Source organism: Manacus vitellinus, unplaced genomic scaffold (assembly GCF_001715985.3).
Source record: "Manacus vitellinus isolate BGI_N305 unplaced genomic scaffold, ASM171598v3 scaffold_11_pilon, whole genome shotgun sequence".
NCBI classification, from domain to species: Eukaryota; Metazoa; Chordata; class Aves; order Passeriformes; family Pipridae; genus Manacus; species Manacus vitellinus.
The window spans coordinates 3,038,027-3,052,112 of record NW_021938895.1 but is presented as its reverse complement, the minus strand read 5'-3'; positions in this window follow the sequence as shown (position 1 = coordinate 3,052,112).

Sequence of the window (14,086 nt, the reverse complement as noted above, 5' to 3'; positions counted from 1 at the left end):
TAAGTCTAAGATGAGTCTCCTGGTGAAATGTCTTTTTGATGACTATTAAGGGACCTACCTAACTTGATGAGACTACGCACATAATTTTAAACATCTAATTTTAGGTGAGTTGTAGCCCGTCCTATATACGAATTTCATGACTTCTTATTGAATATTATTTCAATATTGCAATAGAAAATACACTATGTGAACTGAAATCACTGGAAAAAATGGATAGATGATAAAATTCTAAAAGTTAGTTATATCAGATGAGATGATGGTATTTTCAATGAGGTTTTTATTTCAATATTAACTGTCTTAAATATTTAATTTTAAATTCTGACACCTCTGTTAATCTACTTAGAATTAGCTGGAACTGGAGATATATAGTTACTCCCATTCATATAAATAATTTAAAGTAAAATAATTTCAAGCAGTTCAAGGTTCTTACCAAAGTTATAAAATGTGAAATCATTTAACCTGTGAAAAGCACTGAGCAAAGAGCAGGAAGTTGGAATTTGAGAATCAAAAAAAGTAGGAAAATTCTTTATTGCTGTCTGGAAGGATGAGATTTGCTATGGTAAAATACGGTAGAGTTCTGAAACAAACTGTTCAATTTATTTGTACATATTATAGTTTGACTTTATCCTGGATGCAAATCATGTCATTAAAAGCTCTCCAACCCTGTTTATACATCTAGGACATTTAAGATAATTTTATTTAACTAATAAAAATGATTTTTAAAACCCTTGGTTTCTGCACTTTAATTAGATTCCTGGATCCATGTGAAAGTTATTTGGCACCTACTAGGCAGGGGGAGGGGAAGTTAATTACATCTTTAGAAAATAAGAAATTTGTCATTCACACGTTTTCAGCAAAACAGACATGAATAAAACAGAGAACCCAAATAAGGTTATTCTTTATATTTTCTTATGTAAATGCATACTGATAGAGAATATCTAATATTTGCAAAAGTGTGTCCCAGATTTCACCAAACACTGAAGGTGAATGTAAGAACATGCATATATATATAGAAAAACATATATATACATATTTTCATGTGTGTATATATATACATAAATGTATATATATATATATATGTATAAAATATTTTTTCCTTCTCTTCACATTTTCAGAAAAAAAGCACCATCTACGTTTTTATTGAAGAAATATGATCTGCTCCACAGTTGGTGAGTTTTGCATCCATACTTCAGCACAGGGACTACTGGGAAAGTCATAGCAGACTCATAAAACCTTCTGGAGTCAGAGGTTGGGCCTTTTCTCTAGGCAATCAGTGCCAACACTAGCCTTTTCTCTGTGTTAGAAGGTTTTGGTGCAATATTCAACAGCCTGCTTGCTGAAGTTTATTCCATGTTATTCTAGTCACCAATGTAATGCAAAACACACTAATTCTTCCTTCTTTTATATCTACTTTCCATATATTTGAAAAAGACCATCACATCCCTTTGGTTTTTGCCTTTGCATACACATTCTGCAAGGAATATTTTTCTTAGAGGGACCAGTACTGTCTCCAGAGAAAAGAAAAGAAGTAAAGCATGAAGAAGGTTTGGGATTAGGGACAAATCTCATAAATATTTGGGAATGGGAAGGAGTGTGATATTGGTAGTGAGGCACTGAAAGAGTTTGCCCAGAGAAGCTGTGGCTGCCCCATCATTGGAAATCTTCAAGGCCAGGTTGGATGGGGCTTGGAGCAACCTTGTCTGGTGGAAGGTGTCCCTGCCCATGGCAGGGGGTTGGAATGAGATGGTCTTTAAGGTACCTTCCAACCCAAACCATTCACGATTCTGTGATGATTCTATGAGTCTCAGAGTATCACACCATATTCAATATTTTGGCCCTAATATGCAAAGTACTTCATCATCTTGGCATGGCATTCCTAAAGACAAAGGAATTCTCTCCTATGGGCAAGATGGAGCCATTCACTGCAAAGAGAGGGCAGTCAGGTCAATTATAGCAGAGCCCTGTGCAACCAGTTTACTGAAATTCTCCCTCATAGTCCCTCCCCATGGGAGAAGATGTCACTGGAATCAGCTCAGCAAAGATGAAAGAGTCAGTTCACGGATTTCATAGCCATTTCAGCAGGACAACCTGACTTCATGAGAGATAGAAATATTTAAACAGGGATAAATTTGGTTTTGAAAAGTTTTATCGTTTATTACAATTTAATTAAAAGCCATTTATAGTAAATGATGAGGTTTCTGCTGCAGTAAGTTTCTCAAGCAATCATTATCAAGCTGATGATAACAGAATCTCGAAGTCAAAAGCAATAATTAAACTGAGCAAAGAATATCAGAGGAAAAATATTGACTAAGGCATCAATTCATGTCTTGTTGAGGTGTGATATCTCATGCTTTGCAATGGAACCTGCTTGTAGTGAAGTCCGTCTGGTGCATTTTGAGGCTGTTTCTCAGGTAAATGCCATGACAGAAGTGGACACTGATCCCTGAAACTTACTGTCACACAGGTACGAATTTGAAAGGAAGAACGGAAGAGGACACTGCTACAATGGTAGCAAAGTATGGAGGCAGTGATGATTTATGTCCCTTTTGCAATGGGAGTAGCAGATGACAGTCACATTACATGAACACCCATTTTACCATGTCTCCTTATGGGGTCTCATCTATAAGCAATGGAAATGGTCCTTCAACAAATGAGGCAGAGATGACCTTTTTTGGCCGATAGGTGGAAATTAAAGCTCAGAGTGCACTGGCTATCATGACACAGCACTGAGACACAACGTTTCAAACAGCACCTGGTTCTTGAGCTGTCTCCTTTGAGTCTGAACCACATTTTACACTGCCTAAGTCAAACCTGTTTCCCATTCATCTCTTTATAACTTGCAGCAATACTGAGAATAAACCGTATCAGGCCTTGAAGTGTAAACAGAGGATTAAGTGACGTGTCTTAGAGACACATCCCATATGATGTTTGACTATATTGGAAACTTCCTTATTTTGTTGGAATATGTTCAGATTGTGATGCAGTGAAAACTTATGCTTCCTGTTTGATCTTCAGCATAATTCAAATTATTTGGTAACACCTGACCAAAGAAAGAATCTGCTATAGCACCTCATTTGGAAAACGAACCCATGATAATTAATTACATTCATGTAGTCATTTACTAATCAGTTTTTGACCCATCTCAATTTAGATTTATCAGGATCATCTTTCTTTAATCTGCTATTTACGATAAAATAATATGAAACAGTATCAACAGACATTCTAAAGTCAGGTATTTAACTACTGTTTTTACCTACCCTGAAACCTTCTGTAGAAGGAACTGACAGAGTTTCTTTCTTAGCAAAACCACATTCCTGCTCATTTCCCTCTGTGAGCTTTCAGATAGTTATTGTTTCATTATCTCTGGTTGACTGCTCAGTAGCCTTTGGCTTTCTATTCTTCCTCTTCTTTTTTAAGAACATCCACTTTATTTGCTTTTTCCTATCTTATGGGACCTTATCTGACTTCTAGGAGTTCACAGGCATCTGACAACAATTCCAAGATATTGTCCATATATTATTTGAGAATCCAATTTATATTTATCTAAGTGTTCTCACAACATCTATTTTTGTTCTAATTTGATTTCTATAACTTTGTTTCTGGCATTCATTTTTTTAGCCATCTGATTTGATTACACCTCACCCTCTTGTTGAAAATGGAAGCAAAAATGTTATCAAATATTTAAACCTTCTTAAGGTTTCTAACGATTAAGAGAGAAAAGCAGTTTATTAAACTATGTTATTAAACTGTCTTACTGAAGGATCCAGTAGATCAATCTAAGAAAATGGTAATTAGTGTGATGTACAATAGTGTCCATTCCCTCATGGAATGACCTCAACCATCAGAGATTTCCCTTTTCCTGGCCAGGAATGGTACCAGATCCTTGCAAGAGTGGATGTGGGCTGAGAGAAAGGACTCTGCCCTCATATGAAACAGCTCTTAAAAACCTGAGGTCCTTGGCAAATACTAGGATCCATCAAAGGCAGAAAAAGCTGTCTGACAATTTCAGAGGACTATTGAATGTATATGGAGAAGGACAGGAAAAAGAAGAGCAGGGGTGAATTTATGGAGCAGAGTGGTCTGGGACTAAAGTGGTACTGTCAAACTTTCAATGAAAAGGTGAACTTCGTGTTAGGTCAGAAACACCTGTCAAGTTTCTCCCTAGTCTGTACTAATTCTCACATTTCAAATTAGCAGGATCACTTGAGAGTGGGGCATTTTTTCCTGCCGTTGCTACCTCTCTCCTTTCCTCTGTATTCCTTTCACTGAAGTTGTCTGAAATGACACCCCTGGTTTTGACAGTCACTTAACACAATGACAAAAGACACAGGAAAACGTGCAGGCTGGGGCATCTTGTATGCCCATGAGTTTCTAGAAAAGTGCTTTCCAAAACCCCAGAATCCAGGGGATGTTCCAAAGGGTGGGAAGCCTACTGATATGCAAAAATAATAAATGAAGAACGAGATCTCCTGGGAAAGCCATTGTAACATCAATAACAGAACGGACGCAGGGAGGGGAAAAAGGTAAAATTAATAAAGAATAAATAAGTAATAGGGAATGTAATTAACTAATGCTAGTCACCAAAATTTTGCAGAAAACATGTCTCATAAAACAAATGCAATTTAAATATTTGATGATTTTCCAAGGGTGGCTAATCAAGATAATAAAAAAGATATAATCTATTTAGACTTCAGCGTAGTGTTTGACTTTTTGCTGCATAACATTCTGATTAAAAAATTTGCTCCACATCATATCAATAAGCCACATGATAAGGAGATAGAGAAGAGGGTAATTCACAAACCTGCAAGAGGGTTTGTCGAAATGAGAAACCATGATGGAGAGAGGATGCTCTTAGTAGGGTTCTGCACTGACTGTTGCTAGGTCTGTTGCTATTCCATACTTCTGGAAGGCAGTTTGCAGTCGCTGTTGGTGATATTTGCAGATAACACAAAGGCTGTCAGCATGCTAAATAATGCAGAGAATGAAGCCACAGCACACAATCATACCCATCGCTCAGTGAGTTGATCCCAGACAAGGATCAACAGCCAAAGACAGGCAGGAGTGGGGGGGAGGATTCTCAGGGCTCAGCATGTGAAACACTCAGCATGAGCGATGGTGTCTGAGGAACAGGACTGCAACCTCTGCAGAGGGCCAAGGGGGCAGGGAGGTGAATCTTTTCCTTCCACTACCACCCTAATGCTTGCCTGAGATGGTGAAGGGTCTGGAGCACAAGTGTGATGAGGAGCTGCTGAGGCAACTGGAGATATCCAGTCTGGAGAAAAGGAGGCTCAGGGGGAATGTTATCCCTCTCTACAAGTACCTGAAAGGAAGTTCTAGATAGGTAACAAGTGACAGAACAAGAGGAAAACGCCTCATGTTTCACCAGGGGACATTTAGTTTGGATATGAGGAGAAATTTCTCCTGGAACAGGTTGCCACATGGAAGTGGTGGAATCACCATCCCTAGAGGTGTAGCTGTGGTGCTTCAGGCCATGACGTAGTGCTGCACCTGGCAGTGCTGGGTTAATAGTTGGACCTGACAAACTTAGAGATCTTTTCCAATCTTAATGCTTCTATAATTGTCCTTATATATTTTTTCCTTAGGAGACATCCAGTTTGCCTGGGTTGACTCTCTAACCAACAGCCGTATTTCTGGCTCCTATCAGAGTAGTCCTACAGTAACTACCTAAGTTCCCAGGCAAGTAGTGATGACAGATTCCTTGAAGCCCTTGTAAAGAAGATCCACTTTCTCTGATTTAGGTGGTTGAATTTAGGTGAGCAAGATATCTCCTTGGAGGTCTCCAGAGCACACTGCCTATCTCTACTGACCATGCTGGGTATTTCAGCTGTTCTTTCAGGAGGAACTTGACACCGAGTCAGATAAACTGCATCATATCCACTGTGAAGCCACGTGGCCTCTGTAAATCTACAGTCTCTACTGATAGGGGGATCTATATCATTCACTCACAGGTATTGGCTAAGAAGCATTTCTTGCTATTAAGTTCATTAAATTAGTGCAGTGCAACAAAAACCTGATACCATACACGAGAATCACCTTTACTTTCTGTAGGTCATATACTGTGTCAAAAGTTAAGGGCATCCAGAGTTTTCATTAAGACCAAGATATGTCCTGAATTAAATTCTTCCTTTGGAAGGAATTTAGGGCATGAAGACTGAATTTCCATCTGGTGTGAACTGGGACAAAATCACTGAGTTCCTAGTTTTATGAAGAAATAACGGTCCTTCCTTTTTCTAACAGTCTGTTTTTCTTTTCTCTTTGCCTATATCTCAGTTTCAGTCATTCATAATCCACTCTTCTATTTTTCTATTTTATAGCCATCCCACGGGAGTAATGTGAAATGTAACCAATCAGTATTTGTAAAGCACTCTGAGGGTATCAGGTGGAAGGGAGTGTATAAATGCAAACTGTTACTATTGCTCTTACATTGCTGCCAAGGGACCTGCAAACAGGATCAGGTCCCTGTATATTCAGAGTTAGTCACACCCTGTGAAAGAAGCCAGAAGATAAAACCTGTGGAAGCGTGGGATGATAGAAGTTTAATAAAATATAGGAAAAGGTCGTTCAGGGATTGTTTATGAGTTCAAGACTGAATCATTGCTCTGCCACAGATTTTTGCTTGGTTTTGCTTCTAGCACTGTGTTCAATACCTGCTTTAGGAGTATAATTGCACTGTGTTGTCTGTATTGGTCTGTGTGGCTCATAATGTAGAGACCTAGTCTTGCTGGGCTCATCTTACAGTCAGTGTTATCTAATACAGATTTTATGGTGCAGTCCCTGTGATTGTTATTAGACAACCACTTAATGATAAGTAGATCTCATATGATGAGACAAATTATGACCAAGTGTTTCTCTTTGTCGACCATACATTGTCTGGGGAAGACACAGACAACTGTCCCAGATGTTGGCATCTACATTTCATTAGGCAAATCCCATCCTATAATTACCTCTGTCAGCAGATTGAATGGTGCCAGGGAACATTCCCAAGCACTGGAATGCAATCACCTCTATTCTTCAATTTTTAGAATGGTGCCTGGAATTATTTTGGCCCCAAACAAACAGCACTTTCCCAATGCATTCCTGAGTGTAGCTCAGGTTCCAGCACCAGCCAGGGACTGTTCTGAGTGGCTGGTTTGGATGCAGCTACCCTATTTTAGAGACAGGGATACTTTATTGTTATAGACATGGACAGGCTGTACCAGCTGGACCCAGAGCTGGACTCTGGAACTGCTTGGTTTACCAGGAGAGTCATACCCGCAGCTCAGCACCCATCACACTGGGACTGGGAATATTCAGTGGTTCACGATAATGAACCCCAGTATCCCAGGCTGACAGAACACTTATAGCCCCAATGGATCTGAGCCATTTGAGTAACATCCCATGAGAACAACGCAGGAGAGGCAGGAAGTGAACCATGTTCCCTGGAGGCAGCATTTAGTGCTTCACACTCCTGTAGCCACATCACGCTGGGTTGGGTTTGATTTTTTTGTTGTTTTTTCCTGTTTTGTTTTATTGGTGATTTGTTTTGTTGTTGTTGCTTTGGTTTTGTTTGGTTGCTTTTTTTTCTTTTGTTTTGATTTTCTATATTTTGTTTTTATATGAAGGTTTTTGGTTTTTTTCAAATGTTGCATTATTCTGTAAAAGACAGAAAGAGAGAAGCTGTGCTGATACATTTTGAAAGGACTCATGACCATGTAGGTTTGCTCTTCATGAAACAAGTTCTCTGGTTTGCTGTTATAAATATCTTAAGGCAATGCAGCTTTTAGGAATAATAAAGTACTTTATATTGAGGCACTTTTCCTAGGTAATAAATTAATTAGATTTTATGTTCCTTTTTACCTCTTGTTTAAACCACCATGCCCTCGTGACATTAAACAGCCAACGACACCACTAGGAGAGATTGATTGCATATCTCTTGATTTCATATAAGTCCAAAGGAATAAAGTCCTGAACCTTTACTCCTCCTCAGTTTCTTCAACAGCTTCTCTTACTACATTGATTCCTGCCCTCACAGGACTCACAGCAAGGGCCATTTCAGGCCATCTCCAAAAAAGCAGACTAAGGGGGACAAAATTAGCAGAGGCAACTGCAATGAAGGAGAAGCAGAAAGCCTCTTGGGAGGCTCTTTTATGAAGGTGGTCCCTTCTACAAGACCTACAGTATTGCCTTTTAATTCTGATCTCACCCTTGTAAACAGAAAATGACAGTGCTGTATGGCATCACCCTCTGGTCTGGTCTAAACGACAACACTGCCCTCCATTCTCCATAAGGAGGAGAAATAACACAAGACAAGTACACAGGATGTTGTCAGACCAAGAATTAATACCATCTATTTTCTTACTGGGATTCCTGTGCTTAGGAGAGGCTTTTCCGCCTTCCTCTGGAACTGTAACATTAAAAATACATTGCAGCAGCTTCCCCAGTCAGTTTGAAAACTCACAGCATACATTTGGTGTCTGTGTAAAGCCCTTAAGGAGGATGTGGGTAGCAGGTATAATTGACAGTTCCACAGATCTCCATCTAGGGATGGATTGCAGCAGACACCTTTGTTTTCAAAGTACTTTTCCAGATACGCAGGGACATGAAAATCAAGTCATACAGTGACAGAAGAAATGAATATTCATTGTTTGCCTTTTATGACAGTAGGAAGCACAGAAGCAAGAGTTGAAAAGATGGGGTTTAATTTTTCCAGAAGTGATAAGGAACACATGTGGGAGCACATTTGTTTGATTTTTTCACTCATCTGAGGTAGCTTCCTCAGTCATTTCCATTTTCTCTGGATGAATCAATATTTTCTCTCTCACAAAAGAAAACAAAACCACAACTTAACCTCTCCACCCACACAGAACATATTACTTAACTGCCTGCTGCTCCCAGCTATCTTTGCAAGCTTACAGCATTTTAATTTTTCAGTTCTCTCAAGAAATATAATAACATTACCATTATGCATTTTATGATGATCTTACTTGTTACAGATCTGCAGCTCCTTGCTAATACTGGGTGCTTTTATCAAGTAACAATGTGAATTAGCTGTAGATGCTTAGAAATTTTGAGGATACTTTTGAAACCAAAAGAAAACCTAAACAGGGGGAAAACCTGTTTATTTCTTTTTAATAAATTTCCAAGAAACTTTCTAATTTTTGATTAAAACCCTGAAATTTAATAAGATTTGCAGCATTAATCAGAGGGTGGGGAAAAGTATTTTAAATATGCTCCCAAAAGCTTCATTTTTGAGTTGGCAAGTTTTACTTTTCAAAGCTAAAATAACTTGTGTGTTGTAGGAGAGACAAAACAATCTGCCAGTCTGCTAAATGTAGAATAAAGCACTGGGTTTATGCCTAATATTTTTCAAAACCTCTTTTTCATATTTGAAAGAATTGACCAAGTTTTTCCAACAAATATTAACCTCTTGTAATCCCTGGCTTGGCAACCTTTACTCGTGTGAGCATATTTTAGCCACTTCACCAACTGCTCTGCATCTGCTTAAGGACATAGAACCCAACTGGGGGACTAAAACTTTTGCAATAAAGCTGACCATTTGAAAATATATTAGTACATAACACCATACTTGTTTCCTCCCATACCACAGTTTCAAAAGCTCCTTAGCATCTATTCCTTTTGCTATTACCACTACAACCTTTTTCATCAGTTCTCAGGTGTTTCTGTATTAAATCTCCAATGTCAACAGGTGCAGGTTTCTGGTCCTACAGGGCCTGACATCCTCCCCAAAAGGCACAAGGTACCTCAGTGTTTCTTACCCTTTACTTCTGCAGCTGGCAGGGTTTTCTCAAACACAAAACCAAACCTGCCAATTCAACCACAGTAACCACAGTTTTAGCTTTTTTTCCCTGAAGGGTCACACCGGCTTTTACATCCTTTCTCCAGTGCTCTCATTTCCCAGTAGGATACACAGACACTCTCTGTCTCTCTGTTCCCACCCATGCCCACCCTGTGCAGTGCTGGCCCCGCAGTTTGAGGAAACTCAGAACTGAACAGAGAATTCCTAAGAGATTTTTCTATAAAATCCACGTTTCTAAAACTAAACTTTATATCACATTAGAGTTTTTCCTTCCCAGTTCAAGCTAGAAAATCATGCAAATGTATGAACATGAACTGCTAGTTAGTCTGAAGTCTGTTTTACACAACCTCTGTGGCTATTATGAATCATCCCTCTGCTTTTATTTCACTATTTAATGTCTTTTTATACCATAAATTTTTACTATATCCACCCAGTTATTAAACCATAACAACCCGAATTCGCTATGTCAATAGGACCATTTGTGCCTTTACTTGCTAGTGAATCAACATATGGCAATCTGGCTCCTTGACACCCAATCTACCTTTCTCAATACCTAATCAGTGCACCTACATCAACCCTTCAAGCCTATTAATAATTCTTATTTAAACTACTGGCAAGTTTACTGTGTCTCAGTAACCCTCTGAGTTGAACACTAGTAGAGCCACATCAGAGTATTAGAGGGACTGTCCCTTTCCTCCTTTCTTTAGGATACCCTGCAAGTAAATTTGATTTGCTTTGACTTTCTGCTCTGTAATGCCTTTTCCAAAACCATGTCTACCTTGCCCTGTGCTGTAATCCCATTATTTTCTTTGTGCCGAGTCATTTGTTTCCAAAATGGTCTCTTTTCTGGGAATAAGCAACTCCAATTATTTTCTTCAGATACAGCTGTATTTTTTCCAAGCTGAATCTTGTTTCAAATATTTCTGAGTGTTTTGAATCTCTCTTTGTGGTTCACTATTTCTCTGGGCTCCAGACTCTGTGAAACAGCGCTCAGTTCCCCAGCTAACAAACCTGACATGGCTGTTATTCCCCTTTAAAGAGGATTCATTGGATGACACCAGGGAGGATATAAATATCAGCACATCCCAGCACTGTTCTCAGAAAAGGTGCTGATGCCCTGCTTGTTTCTGAGACGTACTTCAAGCCGCCTTTTTAGATCCTCCGTGGATTTTGCCATTTGGGATGACCAATGTAATGCATTGCTCGCTTTATCATCCGTGTTTCCTGCAGGGTAAAACTTTCAGACACCTTCAGATCAGCAGTATCTAGGCCACTACATAAAAACAGCCTGAATTTGAAAGGCATGATGTGCTTGCAGCACCCATTCAAACATCCAAAAATTAAGCCAGTTTTACCGTCACTAATGCCGGATTATACATTGCTGTGTAGTCTCAGGGACAGGCAAGACAAACTGGCAGTGCCCTTTGGCACTGTTCTCTATTCTTCTGCTCAGGAAGGAAATAGCATGTACTCAGTTACACCTTTCATTGCATCTCTTTCTTTGCCCTCTCTTTGCATGGTCTGTGCCTCAGCAATGGCGTTGGAATGTTCCACTGCAACATCCTGACGCACAGGAGTTGTCTAAGACGTGTAGAAACTGCAGAAAAAACATCCTTTGCCATATCTTATTTAGACACTAGAGGGACTTGCTCCTCCCAGGGGGTCCAGCCTACTTGTACTGTTTCCTGAACTCTTCCTGTGGTCACTTGCTGAAGTGAATCGTCTCAATTGCTTCCTGTGACCTAAGGGGTCAATGGGGAAAGGTTTTAAGCAGAAAAAGGGTAAATTTAGATTATATATTAGGAAGAAATTCTTTACTGTGAGGGTGGTGAGGCACTGGAAGTGTTCAAGGCCAGATGGGATGGTGCTTTGAGCAACCTGGTCTAGCAGAAGGGGTCCTTGCCCATGGTCTTTCAGGTCCTTTACAACCCCAACCGTTCTGTCATTGTTGATCTGGCCAAGCTCCTGAGCCACAATCAGCTCTGTGGATGACTCATTGGGTAAGGCTATACAACCAAGGGAGTTGAGTGCAGGTTTCTCCCTTCCAGACCAGATCCCAACACCATATAAGCCACAGAAGCAATAAGAGTCAAGGACCCAAAGGCTCCAGGCAGATTTTCTGCAGTCTCTGCTGAAGTCCACAGTGCTCAGGTATCTCTGCCACCAGCACCCATAGCTTAGACGTGGTGATATACTCTGTCAGAAGCTGTTACAAGCCTCCACGTGTAGAAATTAAGAATCAGGCTCTGACTTCCCACCCAAGGTCTCACTTATGTAAGTACAAAGGCTCAATAAAGCCTTTGCATTTAGACTTTATTCACTGGGAGCACTCAACCATTGGCATAAGTGCATCATAAAATAGACAAAGAGCTGTAATTTGTACCAATGGAGCTTAGCATTTCCTGGAGTTGTTGAGGCAGATTTCCATCATAGGCAATATCTTAAGATGTGCAAATAGGTGGCTGATAGGGTTTTTCTGCAGAATTTCCCACCTTAGACCTCTCCTTTGTGTTGCCTGTAAGAACTCCAGCCCACATTTGCAGATCAGCAGTATCTAGGCTACTAAATAAAAAAAAAGCCTGAATTTGAAAGGCATGATGTGCTTGCAGCACTCATTCAAATGCCTAAAAATTAAGCCAGTTTTACCAAGGCAGTTTTGAATTTTAGCCACTGATTTCAGTCATGTAGGTTTCCAATCCAGTGCTCTCAGCCTCTCTGTTCCTTGGAGGAATTTCATGTTTCCACACTTCTGAAGGACTTCAGGCCCCTAATCTGAATAACTGTCTCTGCAACCTAACCCACACCCTTCAAAGCCATCAAAGACGAGCTCCTTCTTTGCAAGTCCTGTTCATCAACACAGAATCATAGGATGATTAAAGTTGGAAAAGACCTCTAAGATCAAGTCCAACCATTAGTAGCAGTAAAAGCGTGTGTGTAGGGGTGCCAGCATGAAAGGCATTGTTGAATATGCTGTTTTTCTTCAAAACACTGATAAATACCTCAAGCTGAGCACAGCCTGCTGTTTATCTAGTCCTGAATTGGACAGAGGCTGCTAACTAACATTATCAAACCTCCCAGTTTCCACTCACCCTTCTGTTTCTGTGGGGTTTTACAAGGGAAAAGCCTTGTTCTCTCAGACTTTGCACAATGTCCTTGGTCTCATCCCAAAATAAATAATTTCTGCTTGACAAAACTAGCTGAAATACAGCAGAAACTTGGTGAAGGGAGAGACGCCAAGTAGAGATCTGCATTATTTTGGGGGTTGTTTTTTAATTGCACTTAGAATTAAAATATGAAGCTCATGCAAAGCTAGCTTGCCTTTCCTCCTTCCTTTCCTGCAAGGGGCTGTCAGGTCTGCTGGGCTGGATCTGCTGTCCTGAGCAGTCCTGGCTGAGGCTCCCGGAGGAGCAGAGCTTGCTGCCTGGAGAGTTGGTGGGCAGCTCGCCTGCTGCAAACGCATTTCTCTGCTGCTCGCCTTTGGTCCGGAGAGCTGCAGAATTTTTCTCCTCTTATGTAATGGTCTGCTGGTATCTTTGCTCGGAAAACCTCTTTTTCAGCTGGAGGGTGTCAGAAGCCGTGTCCTACCTCTCCTGGGTCACTGCTGAGAGAGCAGCTGGCCGGGGGAGATGTGCCAGGGCGTGGGGCAGCAGAAGGGAGCAGCTCCCCTCCCCTTCCTCCTCTTGTCCCCAGCCTTTCCCTGGGTCACCCTCCTCCTCGTAGGAGCACGGGGCAGCTCCGCCTGGGCGACCACGGGCAGCAAATGGGGGAAAAAGGGAAAGGGGAAATCTGTGCTGGAGCAGTGTGTGTCGGGTGTCCCCCCGCCCCGAGAGCCACAGCGCGGCTGGGGCAGAGCCGAGCGTGACGGGGGGATGCGGTGGGACATGGGGACGAGAGCGGAGCGCGGCGAGGGGATGCAGCAGCCGCGGGACCGGGGGATGAAGAGGGGAGTGCAGCGAGGGGACACAGCAGCCGCGGGACCGGGGAACGAGAGAGGAGCGAGGCGGCAGCTGCTGCTTCTGCTGCTGCGGGAAAGCGGTTCGCCAAGTCTCCGAGCCGGAGCTCTCCCTTCTCCGGCAGCCGGCGGGGATGGGGAGGAGGGGGCGAGGGAGGGGCGGGTGGGGGTCGGGGGACGTCAAAATGCAGCAATCATCCTCCTGCCCCGGCAAATTCCGTACGGTATGTGTGTGTGCGTGGAGGGGAGAAAGCGAGCAGTGCGAGGAGCAGCTGGCCCGCACCCCCGGAGCAGCTGGGCCGGGCGCCGGGGCTGCG